We start from the raw sequence: 6,485 nt of genomic DNA on the forward strand, positions 1-6,485 counted from the left end.
TATTTGTAAAGTCATTTTTTTTTTTTTTTTTGGTCTACTTTTTGTTTAAAATATTTTATTTGTAAAGTGATAGTTTGTATTCTTGCTTTGGAAATTGGAGACCTGACGTCAAGGTGCATCAATCTTTTGTTTACTTTTTGTTTAATATATTTTATTTGTAAAGTGGTTGTTTGTATCTTGCATTGGAAGCCAGACTATCCTTGCCAATGCCATCTCTTTTCATTTCAAGCTTCAGGCAAGGCGGCAGATGGCTTAGAGAAACTCCAAGCTCTCTCTCATTCTTCATCACTCTCCACATCTCTCTGTTTTCATCATCAATATTTTCCAACAACGACATCAACTACTCTACTCAGTTATTAGGTAAATTTTGTATAATCATTTCTCTATTTTATAGTATTTTGGATAGAATAAATATAAATCAACAATTTTTTGGGTAAAAATTAGGGCTTTTTTTTTTGTTCAATAATTGTCTTGTTTGTAAATGAATTATGTATATTTTGTTTGTATATGTTTTGTTAAAACATCAATATTGTTTAACTTCCCCCTTATATTGGGGCTGAAAATTAGGGGTTTTATTTTTCCCCTTAGTTTTGTTTTTTTGGCTCACTAATTGTTTATAATTTGTAAATGTATTATTATGCATATGATGCTTCAATGCTTGGTATGCTTTGTTAGAGATGTTACGTTGCACTGTAATTGATTTATGAGTGGTTGATTTGGTGATATGTTTTACAATGTTTTTCTTTATTTTTTTTTACCAATTAGTTTTACCGCTATGGACAAATTTCTTAAAAGAAAATCAACAGTAGTAGAAGATTCATCTCCTACAGAAGAAACTTCTTCTAAGCAAAATCATGTAGATGTGAACAATCTTCTATCTGACCCGGGGCTACGACAAAAAATTTCTTCTTATCATCCTAACAATCAAGATGAAATCAGAAGAGCATATTTACAAAAGGGTCCTTGTCAACCTCTTGACCACAATTTTCCTCAAAGAGACATTAGTGGAGTCATGCGTCGGTTTAATCCTGCCTGGTTTAAAGAAAACAAGAATTTGTTGGAATATAGCATAGAAAAGGATGCTGTATTTTGCTTATGTTGTTATTTATTTAGACCTGATACCGGTAAACAAGGGGGTGGTGACACTTTTGTGGCGGGAGGGTTCACAACTTGGAACAAGAAAGAAAGGCTACGAATTCACGTTGGGGGTCTTAATAGTGCTCATAATCAAGCTGTGAACAAGTGTGAGGTTCTTATGAAACAAAAGCAACACATTGAAAGTGCTTTTTCTAAGCAATCTGAACAAGCAAAGATTGAATATCGAACTCGTTTGAATGCATCAGTTGATTGCATAAGGTTTCTTTTGCGACAAGTTTTAGCGTTTCGTGGTCATGATGAATCTAATGATTCAAGTAGTAAAGGAAATTTCCTTGAGCTTTGTTTCTAGCTGATCACAATGAATCTATCAATGAAGTTGTGTTGAAAAATACTCCAAAAAATAACAAGTTATGTCATCCTAATATTCAAAAAGATATTAACAATGCTGCAGCAAGTGAAACTACCAATGCTATCATCCAGGATCTTGGCAATGAGTATTTTTCAATATTAGTCGATGAATCTCGTGATGTGTCGATCAAAGAACAAATGGCTGTTGTTCTACGTTATGTAGATAAAAAGGGTATTGTTACAGAGCAGTTTCTTGGTATTGTACATGTAACAGATACCACATCTTTATCACTTAAGGCGGCAATTGAGTCTTTGTTTTCTAGGCATGGATTGAGCTTAGCAAGAATACGTGGGCAAGGTTATGATGGAGCTTCTAATATGCAAGGTGCATTCAATGGTCTTAAAACTTTAATTCTGAGGGAGAATAAATCAGCGTATTATGTTCATTGTTTTGCTCATCAACTTCAGTTGACTCTTATTGCTGTTGCTAAAAATCACATTGATGTTGCTGAAGTTTTTTGCTTGGTTTCCAATTTGGTGAATGTTGTTGGAGGGTCTTGTAAGAGACGGGATATTCTTCGAGAGGCACAAGCTACTAAAGTTGCTGAAGCATTGAACAATGGTGAACTCTTAAGTGGGCAAGGTTTGAATAAAAAAACTAATCTTAAAAGGGCTGGTGATACACGTTGGGGATCACATTATGGAACAATTATAAACTTGATTTGGATGTTCCCATCTGTTATTGATGTGCTTGAGGTTGTTAAAGAGGATGGTTTACACGCCGAGCGAAGAGTTGAAGCTCATTCTCTTATGGATTCAATGCAATCTTTTGAATTTGTCTTCACTTTACACCTGATGAAAAATATATTAGGGATCACACATGAGTTGTCATTAGCACTACAAAGGAAAGATCAAGATATTGTAAATGTAATGACATTAGTTAAAGTGTCTAAGTAACGATTGCAAATGATGAAAGATGATGAATGGGAATCCCTATTGGAAGAAGTGTACTTATTTTGCGGCGAACATGATATTCCTATCCCTAACATTGATGATAGATTTGTAGCTCGTGGGAGGTTACGCCGCAAAGCTCCTGAAATCACAAATTTATACCACTACCGTGTTGAGATCTTCTATACTGTTATAGATATACAACTTCAAGAGCTTAACAACCGGTTTACAGAGGCAAGTACAGAGTTGCTTCTATGCGTGGCATGCATGAACCCCAATAATTCATTTTGTGCTTTTGATAAGCAAAAGTTAATCCATCTTGCTGAATTCTATCCATCTGATTTTTCTGCTGTAGATCTCATAGCACTTGATAATCAACTTCAAAACTACATTGTTGACATGCGCTCTAGCAATGAATTTTCTGAACTCAAAGGGATTGGTGACCTTACTAGAAAGTTGGTAGAGACAAAGAAAGATATTGTATATCCATTAGTTTATTTGCTTGTGAAATTAGCGTTGATTTTACCAGTTGCGATTGCAACAGTGGAAAGAGCATTTTCAGCAATGAAATTCATAAAGAATCGATTGCGTAACCGAATGAGAGATCAATGGTTGAATGATTGTTTGGTTACACATATTGAGAAAGATGTATTTGATAGTGTTGATAATGAGCTTATTATGCAACGATTTCAAAATATGAAATCTCGTCGTGGTCAATTGTAGAAGCTCGTGTATTAGCATGTCTTTTTGCTTAAACAATAGTATCAATATATTGAAATATTTTTGTTTACAATTTTAGAATTTAAATTAATTTGTTGATTTTTTTCTCCATAGGTGATATAATGATTAATGTGAATTTTCTGTAAGATATATGGTATTTAAGTTTTTGATTGACACCATTGACAAAAATTCCTAGAGTCGCCACTGCATATGTATATATCTGACATGCTACACATATCCATGCTTTGCATCCATGATTTATGTCTAGATCCGGCTAAATTTGCATCTTTGTGCTTTAATTGATTCTTATATGATTTTGTGTGCTATCGTATGTGTTGCAATGTTTCACTAGTCATGTTTTAGAAGCCGGATCTTTAGAAGCATTCTTGTGTATGAATTGCATTAGGATTTGTATATAGGATCATGCATATTTTACTAACTTTGTTTTGTAGCTTGTTCGCAGGATGATGGTAAATATATGAGTTTTTATGCTTTAGCATTCCGCTTGTACATAATTTTCTTATTATGTTTAGCACCGTACCATGTGACTATTTGCTTACTTGATAAACTGGTTGAATGCCTGTGGATGAAGGCTTGTTGCTTAAATTGGAATCATTCGATGAATATACGTTTAAGCCCACTCGGTCAAGTGGCAAATTTACAAACTTTAAGCCCATTTTGTAGTGGCAAATTTACAAACTTTAAGTCCACTTGTGGTGGCAAATCCAAACCCTTTAAAAAATAAACATGAAATTGAATTGTTCCAATTTGAGTAAACTAGTCTATACCTTGTGTGCTTCACATAGTAAATTTTAGGATTTATTAACTAATCAGAACATGAACATATAAAGAAAATAAAATTCATATCATGGTTTAGTAAAGGCTGATCTTTTGATCGGGTGAGTGAGGGTGCTCAATTAATGACATTTCCCCTTAATACCTAAGGTTCTGAGCCAAGCATCCTTGGTTATGACGAACAGTGGCCTTGGCATGAGTCACGGGTTTCCTAGTTTCTCAAAAATATTAGCTAGCGACTCTAAGATCTGGTGATGTAGTCCATTTTTGACAAAATTGCAATAAAATGGATTTCAATAAAAGTTGCCAAATCTGGACTCTCATCTACGTTTCACATTGCACTAGTGAGACTAGATCAAAGAGACTGAGGGAGTCCGAACTATTTAACGCACGCGGGTACCCCCGGGCATGTTACAAGTACATGATTCTAATTGGTAAAAAATGTGCCGACTTCGACAATCGATCCACGATAACCCACATTGTGTCATTCTTTGAGACTGATTGCGGTAGCTCAACCATGAAGTTCATAGTAATGTGCTCCCACTTCCATTCAGGAATAGGGAGTAGTTGCAACATTCTTACAGGTCTCTGATGTTCTGCATTAACCTATTGACAATACAGGCATTTGGAGACGTGGCTTGTTATGTCCTTTTTCATTCCTGTCCACCAGAAGCATTCCTTCAGATCGTGATACATCTTCGTATTGCCAGGGTGGATTGTAATCCTCGATCTATGGGCTTTTTCTAGTATCTTTTTCTTGAGTTCTGGAAGGTCGGGTACGTAAATTTGATTCCGAAATTTTGGCATCTCATTGCTCATTTTGAAGTCAGGATCAGGCGTGCCTCCTTGCTCCTTGTACTTTTTTTTCAAAAGTTTATCTTCACATTGGCGGACTCTAATTTCTTCAATCAACTCAGGTTCCATGATTATGTTGGCAAGTAGTCCCTTGATCTTCTGGGGAACGAAGGTACATGCCAAACTTCTGGTATAATAACGCCAGATTTTGACTCAACGTCTGCTATTACGTTAGCTTTGCCTGGATGGTGATGGATCTCCACATAGTAGTCCTTCATAAATTCTAGCCATCGTCGTTGCCTTATATTCTGTTGCTTCTATGTAAACAGATATTTGAGACTCTTGTGATCTGTGTAAATTTTGCAAGTTACTCCATAGAGATAATAACGCCAGATTTTGAGGGCAAAAATTATTGCGGCTAATACCAGATCGTGGGTCGGGTAGTTCTTCTCGTGGGTCTTTAGTTGACATGAGGCATATGCAACCTTCCCATTTTGCATAAGAACGCAACCTAAACCATTGTATGAGGTATCGCTATAAATTACGAACCCTTCTGTTTCCGCAGGGAGTGCTAGTATAAGAGCTGTCACGAGTCTATTTTTCAATTCTTGGAAGCAACGTTCCTGCTTGTCCGTCCATTCAAAGGGTGTGTTCTTCTGAGGTAGCTAGGTCAAGGGTGAAGCTATCTTTGAGAGATCTTGCACAAAGCACCAGGTAATAGCTAGCTAGACCCAAGAAGCTTCGAATCTCGGACACATTAGTGGGTCGTGGCTAATCCACGATTGCTGCAACCTTTTGGGGATCGACTGAGATGCCGCCTTTGTTGATGACATGACCGAGAAAGTGTACATTGGTGATCCAAATTCGCATTTCTTCAACTTGGCATAGAGTTTGTGATCGCATAGTGTCTGTAGAACTCTTCGCAAGTGGTGTTCATGATGTTCTGGCAATTTGGAGTATATGAGAATGTCGTCAATTAAGACTATGACGAACTCGTCAAGATAGGGTTTGAACACTCGATTCATGAGGTCCATGAAGGCCGCTGGAGCATTTATGACGCCAAATGGCATGACGAGAAACTCGTAGTGCTTGTAAGGGGTTCTGAAGGTAGTCTTTTCGATGCTTTCCATTTTGATTTTTAGTTGATGGTAGCCAAAACGCAAGTCAATTTTCGAGAATACTTGGGCACCTTTTAGTTGATCGAATCGGTCGTCAATTCGTGGTAGAGGGTATCGATTCTTGATGGTGACTTTGTTTAACTCCCGGTAATCGATACATAGCCTACCATCTTTTTTCTTTATGAACAGTACTGAAGCTCCCCATGGTGAGGTAATTGGTCGGATGAAGCCTTTGTCCAGTAGTTCTTGGAGTTGGGTCTTTAGTTCTTTCAATTCTCTCATAGACATGTGGTAAGGGGCCTTTGAGATTGGTTATGTATCAGGTTGGGTTTCAATGGTGAATTCGATTTCTCGATCAACTGAGGATCCAAGCAAGTCTTCAGGAAATACATCCGAGGAATTCTCAAACCACAAAGATTGTATCAAGTATGAGAGCTTCTTGTTGTGTGTCGATCATATAACAGATACGACTACAACAACCCTTTCTTAGAAGTCGTTAGGCTGTCATGAATGGTATAACACATGGAGGGGGAAAAACTCCAGTTCCATCAAAGACAAGTTCGAGTTGATTTGGCGACTGGAGGAAGACCTTTTTAGCTTCACAATCGATAGAGGCATGGTTGGCAGTTAACCAATCCATTTCTAAGGTCACATCAAAGG

At 37.0% G+C, this 6,485-nt stretch overlaps 1 pseudogene; it reads left to right on the forward strand.

Moving 5' to 3' along the window:
* The first annotated feature begins 775 nt into the window (after positions 1–775).
* LOC114272410 (uncharacterized) lies at positions 776–3,181 on the forward strand (annotated as a pseudogene).
* Positions 3,182–6,485: the final 3,304 nt, after the last annotated feature.

The sequence above is a fragment of the Camellia sinensis genome, chromosome 1 (genome assembly GCF_055761805.1).
Source record: "Camellia sinensis isolate YWXY chromosome 1, ASM5576180v1, whole genome shotgun sequence".
Lineage (NCBI taxonomy): Eukaryota > Viridiplantae > Streptophyta > Magnoliopsida > Ericales > Theaceae > Camellia > Camellia sinensis.